The sequence below is a fragment of the Dermacentor variabilis genome, chromosome 4 (genome assembly GCF_050947875.1).
Source record: "Dermacentor variabilis isolate Ectoservices chromosome 4, ASM5094787v1, whole genome shotgun sequence".
NCBI lineage: Eukaryota > Metazoa > Arthropoda > Arachnida > Ixodida > Ixodidae > Dermacentor > Dermacentor variabilis.
The window spans coordinates 129,236,676-129,252,372 of record NC_134571.1 but is presented as its reverse complement, the minus strand read 5'-3'; the positions used below and the strand labels follow the sequence as shown (position 1 = coordinate 129,252,372).

General features: G+C 46.9%; 1 long non-coding RNA gene across 1 annotated transcript in view; it reads left to right on the top strand.

The window, feature by feature from the left end:
* Positions 1-7,003, top strand: part of LOC142579769 (uncharacterized) — a 30,312-nt gene extending 23,309 nt beyond the window's left edge. Inside the window, exon 4 of the long non-coding RNA XR_012827441.1 lies at positions 6,812-7,003. This is a non-coding gene — a long non-coding RNA (uncharacterized LOC142579769). The remainder of the gene's footprint in view (positions 1-6,811) is intronic.
* Positions 7,004-15,697: the final 8,694 nt, after the last annotated feature.

The window sequence follows — 15,697 nt, the reverse complement described above, 5'->3', positions numbered from 1 at the left end:
CACAGCGCTTTGCCTCGAGCGTCCAATGGTTTACAGACATAGAAACACATGGAAGCGACCATATTCCATCATACATAAAGATTAGAGGAGTTGAGCAACGCTCCCCAACTGTCTTGCGTACAGTTGATTGATCAAAATTTCAGAAGGATATGGATGACACACGTCGGGAAGGCCTCTCACACACTATCGAAGAAGCAATCGCACAGGCATTGAAAACATCCATCTGCTCTCTTACAAGGTCAGCAAGGCGAACAGACTTGGACATGGAACTGGAGAGGCTACGTGCGGCACGCCGACAGGCGGAGAGGAGGTATCGGCGCACGAAGTCCGTCTTAGATCTCAGGGCTTCACGACGCATACAAAAGAGTGTCCAACGTAGCATGGATAAATTGGAAGATAAGCGATGGAAGACTCTGTCAGTCGCTTGATCCCCGAAAATCGCTCTCGCACATATGGAGAACGGTTAGGGGTCTTCGCTCATCTCCGCATCAAAGGAAGCCCTTCGCTGCTCTGGCCCTCTACCAACTCCGCTCGGAACTTCAAGTGGCTGAAGAGTTCTGTGCACGGGTTGCTGGGTCCGTGGCCATCATTACTGACGCAGCATTGCATGACATCCCTGAGGCACGTGTACCAGAAATGAACGTGCTATTTTCGCTCGAAGAGCTCGATGCTGCGTTGGCGACCTGCAGGCGTCCTTCGTCACCAGGACCTGATGGCATCACGTATGCAGCCCTATGCCACCTTGGACATGACGCACGTGATGAGCTGCTCAACTACTACAATGAGTCTTGGCAGAACGGCGCCGTTCCTAAACAATGGAAATCGAGCCGCTTGAACCCCATTCTGAAACCTGGAAAGTCTCCGCTTGAGATCTCATCATATCGTCCGATTGCGCTTTCGAGCTGCGTCGGCAAAGTGATGGAAAGAATGATTCTTGCTCGCTTGGAATGGTACCTGGAACGATTTAATATCTATCCGGACGCCATGACAGGCTTTCGTCGAGGTCGCACGTCCATCGACAACGTCATTGACATCGTAACATGGGTCCAAAATCAAAAAAGCCTCAAGCGCCTATCTGCGGCACTTTTTCTGGATATAGAAGGAGCATACGACAACGTCGCCCATGAGGCCATACTGAACTCACTTGAGGCTGTTGGAGTTGGTGGCCGGATATATAAGTGGATTCAGGACTATTTGACTGAGAGGCGTGTTTTCTTGCAGACCGAAGGCGGCCCAACTTCAGACCATTACATCTGCCGTGGTGTGCCGCAGGGTGGAGTGTTGAGCCCTATTTTGTTCAACCTCGTCCTGGTAGAACTAGCGGATTACCTACCGCAGACAGTACATGTCTCAATATACGCCGACGACATTTGCATCTGGGCCTCTGCGTTGACTCGTCCTCAGCTAAGAGCCAGACTTCAGTGGGCGGCAACCATGACGGCGTCTTATCTCCGAGAACAAGGCCTCAGTGTGTCTACTGTAAAGTGCGCATTACTTGGTTTTACGCGCAAACAAATGTCATCGTATCCTGTTACCATCAATGGTCAAGCTATATCCTATGTTAAGACGCATCGCTTTGTGGGCGTCATCATTGACCGCAACCTCTCGTGGAGCCCTCAATGCGTCTATCCGAAGAAGAAGTTAATAGCCATTGCTCAGGTCTTCGACTTCTTATGCGGGAAAAACTGGAGTACACCAGTCCATTCTATGTTGCAGCTGTACAGGGTTTTATTTCTCAGACTGCTACGTTACAGCCTACCAGTGTTGTCAAATGCACGCAAGACGAACTTTCGCGCCTTGGAGAGCATACAAGGTCAAGCACTACGCACGTGTTTAGGACTGCCTCGGTGCACCTCAACAGCAGCAACAATCGCCATCCCAGGAGACCATATAATCCAAACACATCTAACTGTCGACTCTCTCAGAGCGCACATTCGCCATCTGTCAAGGATCCCCGACCATCGCTTGGCCTCCCTACCAGCCGAGAGACCTCAAGAGACCTTTTCACGAGTGATTGGCGCTCATCAAGAGTACATACCGGCATCTTTTACACCGGCGGCGAAGCCTTCCTCTCCCCTGTGGTGACTGCGACAGCCTCAAGTGAATTTTGCTATTCCTGGAATCACAAAAAAGTCCAATCATCCATCGCCGGCTCTGAAGCAACTTACGCTCCTATTACTATACCATACGTATCATGACTGCATACATATATATACCGATGGTTCGACCTCACCTACAAGCACATTTGCCCCATTCGTCGTTCCAGCCAAGAACGTTACAGTTAAATTCAAATTGTCGCACACGGCTACATCTACATCGGCAGAACTCGCAGCTCTCCATGCCGTTATGATGTACATCACCGAAGAGCCAACAGAGAAATGGGTCGTATTTTGGGACTCTAAGGCAGCCCTTCACAGCATCAAGTCCGCATTACGTCACAGAGCATACGAGTAGATGACATCTGACATCAGAGAACTACACCACCATGCTCTGGAAAGAGGACACCACATTGTATTTCAATGGATTCCTGCTCACTGTGGCATCGTCGGCAACAACCGAGCTGACAAGGCTGTCCGGTGTGCCCACGAAGATACCAAGACGCGTCCAACACCTTTGGCGAGGTCGGACGCTGCCAGAGAACTTCGCCTACTTGCGCGCAAGAGGTCACAAGAACACTGGATTTCAAGTGCCTTCAATTGCATATTACGTAAACTGGACCCCACGCTACAGCTACAACTGCCATCTAGCCTTTCCCGCGGCGAAACAACCTTGTTGTGTCGCTTGTGGCTGGGAGTGGCGTTCACGAACGCATATTCCTACCGTATGGGAATGGCCGAGAGCGCGATGTGCGACTCCCGTGGGTGCGAGGAGACCATCCAGCACCTATTGTGTACCTGCCCTCGCTACGATGTCCAACGCCTCTCTCTGCGGGCAACCTTACACCGACTGGGCTCGAGACCGTTCACCGAGTCAAACATACTCGGACCATGGCCACACCCATCACTGGCTCAAAAACGATTCGTGCACTAGTGCAGTACTTGAAGTGCACGGGCTTAAGAGACCGTTTATAGTGTCCTTGTGTACGGTGCCCTCCCACACGTAATCTGTGCTTACTCTCTCCCTTTCTTCTTCCTTCTATTCCCCATTCCCCACCCCCAGTGTAGGGTAGCAAACCGGATGCTGTTCTGGTTGACCTACCTGCCTTTCCTACCCTTGTTTTCTCTCTCTCGCTCTCTCCAACCACGTGACAGTGCCCACCAATATACCAGCTTCTATCAGCCCTCCGCCACCACGTTATTTCCATATGGACATGTCATTTTCCTCCCAAGAACTCATGGCGACACTTGCTTTGTGCGGACACAGGTCATCGCCAGGGCCTGATGAAATTTCATGCAGAACACGGCGCTGTGTTGGTGAACAGGCGATGAGGTGTCTCACTTGATATCTCAAATGAGTCCTGGCGAGGTGAGTCGGGTTCCCTTAGGCTGAAGTGCTAGTAGCTTAGTTTTAATTCTGAAGCCTGGAAAGTCCCCTCTGGAACTTTCATTATGTCGCCCCACAGCTTTGGCCAGCTGGGTGGGAGTTAATGGAGAGGATGATCCTTTCGTGGCTGACTCGTATCTTGAGCACAACAGTGTCTACGCAGACGTCATGACAAATTTTCGGCGTGGCCTTTCCCAGAATGACAATGTCATCGACTTGGTAACGTACGTAAAACATGAAAAAGGCTGTAAGCGTCTCTGCACTGCAATATTCCTCGACGCCAAAGGACAATGAGACAAGTTTATTCTTCTACGCTCTCGAAGCGGTAGGCAGGGTGGTCGGATGTTTCACTGGTTATAAATTCATCTCTCCCAAAGGTCTTTCTTTGTTAGCACCGAAGCCGGCCCTATTACAGCCCATTACACCTGCCACGGCGTCCCCCAAGGTGGTGTACTGAGCCCTACGTGGTTTTAATCTAGCACTGGTTGGTCTTTTTGATCACCTTCAAGGCGCAGTTGAGTTATCAATGTATGCGGTGTAGGGTTGCAAACCGGAGATTGATATCTGGTTAACCTCCCTGCCTTTCCTCTCCGTCTATCTGTCCTTCTCTCATTCGATGTATTCGGATGATATGTGCATATGGGCGTCCGGTGTAATGCGCCTTTGGACCGTGCGAAACTCCAGAAGGCGGAAACTCAGACGACAAACTATGTCCGCTATCAGGGCCTCCAAGTCTCATCTGAGAAATGTTCACTTCTGGCGTTTGCGCGGAAGCCCATGGCCTACTAGAGTATATTGTCCTGTAGGAATGACGATGAAGAAAGCAGCAAACTTGTGAATGGCGAAACTAGTGTTTTATTGAGCGAACCTGTGCCCTCAGAAACAGGCTACACTCAAGGCACAACGATTGCGTCGAACACAGTCGGCGATCGTCGAAAATTTGATCAGCTGGTCAAGCGCGTCGGATTTTATCCTTGAGCCATCGAACGTTTCAGAGTTGGTGCCCGCGTGTCTTCCAGAAAGTTTTACACCATTTGCGTCGCGTACACATGCAATCAGATTACGTAAGGTTCGGTGACAACAGACAGGGGATAGAACCATCGATAACATTCCAGAATGTTCCGATACATGCAGGCGTATCCTGCGCTGAGCGATAATATTACTTAGACTATGAAACGCGGTCACTACATAACCAAGTACACGTGTCAATACGTTGAAGGTATACGCTGAAGGTTAAGGTTACACGCTTACGCTCGCTGCCTAGCGGCATGGAAGTACTACATATGAATTTCTTCTATCTCCTCCAATACTACACAAATTTGAAAAAAAAAGAATATTTAGGTAAAATTGTCCTTAGGTGGCGTCTCACCACTTCCAGCGTATAAGCGAAATTGTAATGGGGCCCGAAAAAATATGATTTATAATTCTCTGTTAAACTTGTATTTATTAAAGCCTACTCATTAAACATACTGTTGCCATAAATTACCATAATTTACCGTGATATATATAGATATCTGTAATTTCATTCCTTGGCACCCCCAATAACGGGCAGTTTGCGGCAGTTGCCCGTACAAAATACTGCCTGCTGTAATTTCATTGCAAGGCACCACGATGGCATGCCATGATATTTACAATTACTTTAGCAGTTCCCTTTGAAAATTCTCGAATTGTGCTTTTCGATATAAACGAACCTGCTATAGTTATTGTTCATCGTTATTAGTATATCCGGTTTCCCGAAAAAGTATTCTTCATTTTCCTTGCAGCAGTGTCTTTTGTCTTTACCATGAGCCAGTTACTTTACAGTTTACTAGCTACACATTGCACCGGAAGCAAGAAAACGTGACGAAAAAAAAAGACACTGTGAACAAGGTGACTCACAATCATACCAAACCAACAGCAGATGCCGATATGCTGATATCTTATGTAATGGTTATTTAGACAGTCTATATAGGGTATTTGTAGATCGCAGGGAGAGGCCTTCGTCCTACAGTGGACATAAAATAGGCTGCCGCTGATGATGATAGGAAGTTACAGCAACGTACCCGTATGGAAATCTGGGTTTTTAGCTTCTTTGATTGATTGATTGATTGATTTGACTGATTTATTTATTTGCTTCGTCAGAGACAGTGTAACAGGAGGTGGAGGCCGATCTCGAAGGTAGTGCAGTCTAAAAGTGTGCGCCGATCATCTCGAAGATAGATATGGTACCGACGGCACCAGTGCGCCTGGTGGTAACGTGCCGGTGGTACCACTGTGGCACCGGTGGTGCGCCGATCCCAAATGTAGATTTGGTACCAGTGGAGACGGTCGCACCGTGCTGTACCGGTGATATTGGTATCAGTGACTATAGTGGCGTATCAACTATTTACGTACCAGGTGATACCAGTGGTACCGGTAATACCAGACTGGTACCGGTGTTGTGGTAATATCGGTACCAGCAGTGCGCTGATTCCGTAGACCTGATACCGGCGATTGCGGTGGTATCCGTACCGGAGTGAAGATACATCTGGTACCGGTGATCCCGGTAATATAGGTACCACCGTGGTGTAGCGCTGGTACGCCGACTTAAGGGATAGATCTCGTACCTGTGGTATCGGTGATCCCGGTCTTACTGGTTCCATTGGTATCGGTGCTAACACCGTGCAGTACCGGTGGTATCGGTACCGGTGGTAATGGGAACGTTCTTGTATTCTTGCAACATTTAGCGTATTTGTAGCGCATTTGCAAGTGGTTGTCTCGTGTCTCCTTCCTTCGTCCGTTGTTTTATTTGGCGCCTGCGTTGCAATCGTATTTATGCGCTATCGTGGAGATGTTGCCGGCCTCTTACCGTAAATTATATGGGTCATACACCCCATTCTCAGCCCCAACTCGCTCAGGAATAAGTTGTATTTGATCAACTTCAACAGGAGATTGATTCGCCTTTCAACTATTTTCGGCAAAAAAAGAAACATGAAAGAATACTTGGGGCGCACCATTGATGGCTTTCATAAAAGTGTAGTTTTTGTTACATCCTCACATTACTAATCCTCTTGTTTCAACATTTGCCGTGCTTTCTGAAGAAATCTGTATTCGGCAAAGCTGGCGTAAGACCTGTTTTTCCGCAGTAATCGGCGCACTATGCGTTCTTTCCCATTAAATATTTTCACTAATCAGAATAAAAGGCGACGCAAGTGAAGGTCGCAAAAAGACAGCCGTGCGGGGTTGTAAAAGGTGTTCACTGCCTCGCCTCGTAGCTTGTGTTACACTAACGCATTTTCTTTTCTGTGTCGTTTAGTCATGTAATAACTTCTGACGACTTGAGTTCTCTTTATTGAATTTTCTTTTGCAGGGTGTTACTGCCCACCGCGATTAGGCTTTGGAAATACCAGAGCAAACATGTATTACTACGATCAAAGAAGGAACCAGTGTTTCCGAAACGCAGAGCGACACAACTGCAACGCATATCAATCACAAGCGACGTGCGAGCACCTCTGCGTACCCCCTGCGCAATAAAACCCGATCTATCATCATGCCCTCTGTGTGATCCCTTGAAACATACATATCAATAAAGTATCTTATAGAAAAAGTCTGATATCGGTGTCTGCTGTTTAATGTGCGTCCCGGAGATCAACCATGCGCAACGCGTCTCTGTGACCGTCATATTCTTTCTTATTTTCCTCATTTTCTCGAAGCGCCTCGCGCCATTTGGCCTTCCTATCTACGACATCTCGACTCAGACCCCATGCGCGAAGTGCTGGCACAAAAGTACAGTTTTGTGCGGGATGTGCATGTCGTCACGGGGTGGCAGCCTATATGGCGAAGCACCGTTCAGTGGTAGGATCGCGTAGGTGACGCCACTTCGTATGGCGGCTGCTGCGTATGGCGCGACCGTGCGGGCCTTATCTTGAAAGTGATCCGCGATGGGACAGAGTGCACGCCGAGCTCTGACAGCTTCGTGTGTGCTGTGTCTTCGCCGCTTAGTTCGAGTTGAAGCGAGAGGCGGCACGAAAGTCAATCCGTTCGCTGCTGCTGCCGCGCTTCCTCACTCCAGCATTTGGACAGCGAGTTTCCGCGGTCATCGAGTGAGGTGCGTTCACGCTTGCTTGTGCGCGTGGCACCATGCCTGTTAATTTAGTTAGTCAGCGAATGTTTACTTGTATATACGGCCGAGAGACCTACTATCCTTACTTCGTATAGCTGCATGTCTGCTAATTTGCTATCGTAATCGATGCTTCGGCTTCCGGGCGGAACTCCGACTTTTTTATCAAAACGACGCTATGTAGGTGCCTTTGACCCTCCATTCCCTGATCGTGGCCAACGCTGTGAGTTAGCGTCGGTGTGTGTCTTAAATATTCTTTCCGACCTTCTCTTTCGCGCTCATTTACCATGTATAAAGGAGAACCAACCTACCCCAAAGTGACATCCTTGTGCATCCGTAGTTTGGTCAACTATGTGAAACACGGATCTGCAATAAAATAATTGTAAAGGTTATTCTAGTGTGCAGCGTCACACAACTATACCTACCGATAGCATTTGGCAATAATCAGAGGTCCTGCTCGTCCGCATCTTCCGTTGAAAAATGTTCCTCAAGTGTCGCAGATATTTTGCCACACTCTACAAAGTAGACCATTTTGCTGACCGCACTGCCATACGTTGTGTTAGCAAAGTATTGCACTGATCTGCTCTAGAATTTCACTTTACCGAAGATGTTTAATGCATTGTTGGTTTTTCCTTTCTTAATAAAGAAACAGAGACATGACATGTTTTTCAAGGCGTCGGTTGTTGTCCACTTTCATCCTTCATTCACACTGCTATGTTGTAAACGTAAAATTATGACACATTAGAAATGACTCAGTAGGGTAGACTGTTGGGCAAGATGGTGTTACATGTCGAACATTGCAGTGATCGGAAAAAAAGAAATTGCACGAAAAAATAAAGAGACCAGGCAGCGAGGACAGATGCTCACTAGCTATTTATGAGTTATTGAAACCTTCCTAAGCAGCAACAGAGGCACGATTTGAATCAAGAGGACTACACTTGCTGGAGATATATGCGGCGGTTTAAAAAGGGCATCGCCATACGACTATTCTCGCACTAAATTTGTGAAACGGGGTATGCTAATTTACACTAATTCGCACTATTTTGTAAACGGGGTAAACGGGGCAACTGGTCAATAAACCCACATATGCTACCTGAAGGCATCAATGTTGCCGGATTCGAGACCCTCGTTATGGATTCGAGACCCTCGTTGATGCCTTCAGGTAGCATATGTGGCTTTATTGACCAGTTGCCTTCACAGAAAAAGATCACGTTCTCGTGACGCCTGCGGCAAAAAGGACGTTCCACGTCCGCCGCCAAGGTCTGTGAGTGGTAGCGCTGGTTAACACTCCCAGGGTTCTACTAGTACACATAAATACCCAAGGAAGTGGATGGGGAAACGGCGCCGCAGTAGCTCAATTGGTAGAGCATCGCACGCGAAATGCGAAGGCTGTGGGTTCGCTTCCTGCCTGCGGCAAGTGGTTTTTTCATCCACTTTAATTTCCATTAATTTATCGTTTCTTTATTTCACTTATTAAGCACAAGTAATTTCCCCTATGTTGTCCGTGGTGTCAGTGTTTGTTGGCTTCTCATGATATTATATATATATATATATATATATATATATATATATATATACGTCCTAATTGTCTGTCTCGTTCCTAACATGGTTGTCCCAACACTAGTCGTTGGCTCCATAGCTCCCTTACAGCAACACGGGGAAATAGTAGCAGTCAATATAGGTCGCAAATTTTGAGATCATTGCACATTGACGCACTTTCGTACAGAATGATCGTAACTCTTGAGGGAACTCTTTTATCGTGCTGTTATAATGCGATATTTTTCCTGAATTGCACGCAGTACGTTTAAAAATACGCGTTTCACAAACTTCCATACACATCAATGCGGTCACCTTCAACGTAAGGCACAATACACTCATCCCACCTCTTCTTCCATTGGTGCAAGAAAGCCCTATCTTGTCAAGCGCTTCAACAGCGAAGTAATTCCCTTTTGCATTTTCATCTGGATGAAATAGCCGCCAAGAGAGCACCAGTTTGCATTCGGGAAAAGAAAAAAAAGGCACAGGAGGTTAAATCCGGTGAGGATCTTTGAGCACAATGAAGGGGATAGCATTGCCAAAATCTCGCGCACAATATGTGCAGAATGCGCAGAGCCATCATCTTGGTGCAGAATCCAGTCTCTTTTCTCGATAAATTATGTTCCTATTCTAGACGCTTCAGGACCTCCACGTAGAAAGCCTCACCGTCAGTTTGACCCTCAGGTGACATTTCGTGTTGCGCGATACCATTAAAGTCAAAAGTAGAATTGACGTGACCGATTTTTGCGTTATTCTTCCATGCTCTTGTTGGCTTTGACTCGTCTTTCTTTTCCACTCCTTGAACTGTGACTTCAGCTCGATGTCCCTTTCACAAAGCTGAACTTTGCCCGTGGTTACGACTCAAGCGAGAGTTTATTACTTTCATCTTCAGTTTCCACCAATAGTTGTGATTTCACTAAAGGGCCTTAATAGCCTTGCTGAAAACACTGCACTCACTTCAACTCCTCTGTTTCTGTTAGAGCAATTTTTGTATGAGGCTTTTCCAATGTTTAATGGAATTCTGCACCATTTCTGCCCCCAAAATTTGGTTTTGATCCTTTATTATGTCTGTTCGTCGATGTACATTAAGTCAAAAACTTAAACTTACAAGAAGAAGTCGACGCATGTTTTGTGACGGACCTCGTATTCATTTAAAACTTGCTTTCACAGTGGAGGGCGTATACTTGTTACCAATTTTGTTATATTTGCCATTGTGCTGGGATCTGCGAGTTCCAGATAGGAAACAAAGATCTACATGCACACATGTAACGATGCAACTTTACTTTCGGACAGAGCATTTGCTTTTATGCCATCTTATATATATTACGGCAATGTAATTTGGGACAGCTAAAAACTGACCTCCCAATTGCATGCAGTTACTAAAGGAATCTCACAAAATAATGCCAGAAATACGTTAATATCTATATCATTATACTTGTATCCCAACTTCTATTGTCCGGGTGACCAGCTACGAGACATGAATGCTTTTTTTTTTACGTTTGACGGACAACTGCTTACACAGAATTGTTTTTAGAGCATTCGGAAGGTCCCTGCATAAATTCATGTCAGAATGCTGCAGTTTATCCATTAACTAGGAAGCAGGCTTGCTCATTTGTGTACGCGTACAGCATATTTAGCGAGCAGATTAAAACAAAATTGTTGGCTTTGGCATCCTCAAACTAAAGAGTGGGTTGTGAGCGATGCAGTAGTAGTAGATTCAGTAGATTCGTGTCTATGATCTGGCGTACTTTAACGTGCACCAACATCTAATTGCCGACATAAGTGCAGATATTCTGGCGAGTCGGTACAAAAGCACGATGGAATTGAGCAGCGCAATTTTTACGCAGACCATAGAACAGGAAGACACACACAAGCGCTGAACAGCGCTTGTGCGTGTCTTCTTGTTCAGTGGTCTGCGTAAAAGCTACAATGTTTATTTCCATCATCTAATTCATGGCCGCTGGATAATTCTTTTTTTTTATCCAGCGGCCGTGCAGAAGAATTTGTCCATTCCAAGCCTCTCGGGAAACGCCCGCCGGGACCAGGATCGGAACGCCGCGAAGGTACGCGGCTCGTCTTGAGGCAGCAAATGGCTAGGCACAGAGGAAGCGCCATCTATCTATAGTGAGCGAACTGGCCGGGGAAATGGACCTAGAGTGTCCAAAAGCATGAACAAATGTTGGCAGTGTCTTGAAGGCTGTGGTTGGAGGAATCGGGAACGCTCTCGATACTATGTAGTAGAAGCGCGGGTGAATTTGTGACTAAGAACAATGCACACGACGGCACTGCATGACGACAAAACACATTCACACAACACAGCTTTGGGTGAGCATATTTTGCCGCTTCTTCTCGGCATGTGCGATGCTTTGTGAGGCTCGAATAAATGACAGATTTCTGTCTTATGACAGTAAATAAGCAAAGTCATTTGACTGTGTCTCAAATGAAATTCACCTAAGGTAACATCGGAAATACATTAGACTCTAACATACAGTGGTCTTTATTATTGATTACGCATTCCATTCATGTTGCTACACGCGTGTGGTATTTGATTGTTTGAACGAGGCGCGTGGGCACCATCACTCGAGAAAAGAGGAGGAAGAACGAACTGCGCTCGCGATGTGAATCTAACAGGTCAGCGCTGCAATCGCTGTTCTAAATATAACTTGTAAATAGTTGCTCGTCTTACTGAGTCGTCCTTCGCGTGACATTGTGGTGGAGGAGGAAAGTTCCCCGTCCTCGACACGGAGCTCCGAAGCGGCCACACCGTCGCCTTCTCAGCCATGGCTTCCGATGGAACCACCCCGTCGTCACCTACACCTGAGGTGCCAACCACAACGCACATTACGGTTCCTAGTCTCCGTCATACTGGGACATCATCATCATCATCATCATCATCATCATCATCCTGGTTACGCCCACTGCAGGGCAAAGCCCTCTCCCACCATACTTCTCCAACTACCCCGGTCATGTACTAATTGTGGCCATGTTGTCCCTGCAAACTTCTTAATCTCATCCGCCCACCTAACTTTCTGCCGCCCTCTGCTACGCTTCCCTTCCATGGGAATGCATTCCGTAACTCTTAATGACCATCGGTTATCTTCCCTCCTCATTACGTGTCCTGCCCACGCCCCATTCTTTTTCATTCATTTCAACTAAGATATCATTAACTCGCGTTTGTTCCCTCACCCAATCTGCCCTTTTCTTATCCCTTAACGTTACACCTATAGTTCTTCTTTCCATAGCTCGTTGCGTCGTCCTCAATTTCAGTAGAGCCCTTTTCGTAAGCCCCCAGGTTCCTGCCCCGTACGTGAGTACTGGTAAGACACAGCTGTTATAAACTTTGCTCTTGAGGGATAATGGCAATCTGCTGTTCATGATCTGAGAATGCCTGCCAAACGCACCCCAGCCCATTCTTACTCTTCTGATTATTTCAGTCTCATGATCCGAATCCGCAGTCACTACCTGTCCTAAGTAGATGTATTCCCTTACCACTTCCAGTGCCTCACTACCTATCGTAAACTGCTGTTCTCTTCCGAGACTGTTAAACATTACTTTAGTTTTCTTCACATTAATTTTTAGACCCACCCTTCGGCTTTGCCTCTCCAGGTCAGTGAGCATGCATTGCAGTTGGTCCCCTGAGTTACTAAGCAAAGCAATATAATCAGCGAATCGCAAGTTACTAAGGTATTCTCCATTAACTCTTATCCCCAATTCTTCCCAGTCCAGGTCTCTGAATACCTCCTGTAAACACGCTGTGAATAGCATTGGAGAGATCGTATCTCTCTGCCTGACGCCTTTCTTCATTGGGATTTTGTTGCTTTCTTTATGGAGGACTACGGTGGCTGTGGAGCCGCTATACATATCTTTCAGTATATTTACATACGGCTCGTCTGCACCCTGACTGCGCAATGCCTGCTGAGGTTTTAACTGAATCACTGCTAAGGTTTTAACTGAATCAAACGCTTTCTCGTAACCAATGAAAGCTATATATAAAGGTTGGTTATATTCCGCATAGTTTTCTATCACCTGATTGATAGTGTGAATATGGTCTATTGTTGAGTAGCCTTTGCGGAATCCTGCCTGGTCCTTTGGTTGACGGAAGTCTAAGGTGTTCCTGATTCTATTTGCAATTACCTTAGTAAATACTTTGTAGGCAACGGATAGTAAGCTGATCGGTCTATAATTTTTCAAGTCTTTGGCGTCCCATTTCTTATGGATTAGGATTATGTTAGCGTTTTTCCAAGATTCCGGTACGCTCGACTTCATGAGGCGTTGCGTATACAGGGTGGCCAGTTTCTCTAGAACAATCTGCCCACCATCCTTCAACAAATCTGCTGTTACCTGATCCTCCGCAGCTGCCTTCCCCCTTTGCATAGCTCCCAAGGCTTTCTTTACTTCTTCCGGCGTTACTTGTGGGATTTCAAATTGCTCTAGATCGTGCTCTCTTCCATTATCGTCGTGGGTGCCACTGGCACTGTGTAAATCTCTATAGAACTCCTGAGCCACTTGAACGATCTCATCCATATTAGTAATGATATTGCCGGCTTTGTCTCTTAACGCATACATCTGATTCTTGCCTATTCCTAGTTTCGTCTTCACTGCTTTTAGGCTTCCTCTGTTCCTGAGAGCATGTGCAATTGTACCCATATTATACTTCGTTATGTCGGCTGTCTTAAGCTTAATGATTAACTTGGGAAGTTCTGCCAGTCCTACTCTAGCTTTAGGGTTAGAGGCTTTCATACAGTGGCGTTTCTTAATTAGATCTTTAGTCTCCGGCGATAGCTTACTGGCATCCTGTCTAGCGGAGTTACCACTGACTTCTATTGCGCTCCTAAATGATGCCCATAAGATTGTCGTTTATATCTCCAACACTAAGGTCCTCTTCCTGAGTTAAGGCCAAATATCTGTTCTGTAGCTTGATCCGGAATTCGTCTATTTTCCCTCTCACCGCTAACTTATTGATCGGCTTCTTATGTACCAGTTTCTTCCCTTCCCTCCTCAGGTCTAGGCTAATTCGAGTTCTTACCATCCTATGGTCACTGTAGCGCACCTTGCTGAGCACGTCCACATCTTGTAGGATACCAGGGTTAGCGCAGAGTATGAAGTCTATTTCATTTCTAGTCTCACCGTTCGGGCTCCTCCACGTCCACTTTCGGCTATCCCGCTTGCGGAAGAAGGTATTCATTATCCGCATATTATTCTGTTCCGCAAACTCCACTAATAACTCTCCCCTGTTATTCCTAGTGGCTATGCCATATTCCCCCACTGCCTTGTCTCCAGCCTGCTTCTTGCCTACCTTGGCATTGAAGTCGCCCTTCGGTATAGTGTATTTTGTTTTGACTTTACGCATCGCCGATTCCAAGTCTTCATAGAAGCTTTCGACTTCCTGGTCATCATGACTGGATGTAGGGGCGTAGACCTGTACAACCTTCATTTTGTACCTCTTATTGAATTTAACAACAGGACCTGTCACCCTCTCGTTAATGCTATAGAATTCCTGTATGTTACCAGCTATATTCCTATTAATCAGGAATCCGATTCCTAGTTCTTGTCTCTCCGCTAAGCCCCGGTAGCACAGGACGTGCCCGCTTTTTAGCACTGTATATGCTTCTTTTGGCCTCCTAACTTCATTGAGCCCTATTATATCCCATTTACTGCCCTCTAATTCCTCTAATAGCACTGCTAGACTCGCCTCACTAGATAACGTTCTACCATTAAACGTTGCCAGGTTCATATTCCAATGGCGGCCTGTCCGGAGCCAGGGATTCTTAGCACCCTCTGCTGCGTCGCAGGTCTGACCGCCGCCGTGGTCAGTTGCTTCACAGCTGCTGGGGACTGAGGGCCGGGGTTTGATTGTTGTGTTCATATAGGAGGTTGTGGCCAAGTACTGCACCAGGGTGGCCAATCCTGCTCTGGTGAGGGAGTGCGTTACCGGTTCTGGTCACCGGGATCAGGCCACACTCCAGGCCTGTTTATGCAATTTTATCAATACGCGGATTTTTTACCTTTTTTTAATTCCTGTGGAAAATTGCGCGGCACCGGGATTGGAACAACGGACCTCTTTGCACGCGAGGCGGGTGTTCTACCTCTACGCCACCGCTGCACCGTTCATCCTGGGACATTCTCCGCCAAAAATGACGTTGACGTCGACGTCGAGTACTGGCTCAGCATGTATGAGTGTGTTAGTAAAAGCCACCGCTGGGACCCTACCGTCATGCTTGCCAATGTGGTCTTTTATTTGGACGAGCTCTCCAGTGGGACATTTTCAAACAGCGGCTTCACGAGCTATTTGGCAACCCGTCAGGTCGCCAACAGGCCGCGCGAAAAGAGCTTGCCACCCGTGTCCAGTCGTCGACCGAATTGTATGTCTCCTACACTTGTATGGCTCGCACTTTGCCGGAAAGTCGACGAGCACGTGACCGAGGTTGACAAGGTGGGCCATATCCTAAAAGGCATCGCGGACGACGTCTTCAATTTGCTTGTCTATAAAGACGTTTCTACCGTCGACGCCATTCAAAGAATACCGGCGCTTCGAGGTAGCCAAAAGCCGCCGCGTCGTCCTACAGTTTTCCCGGCTCCCAAACACCCCTGCCACGTCCT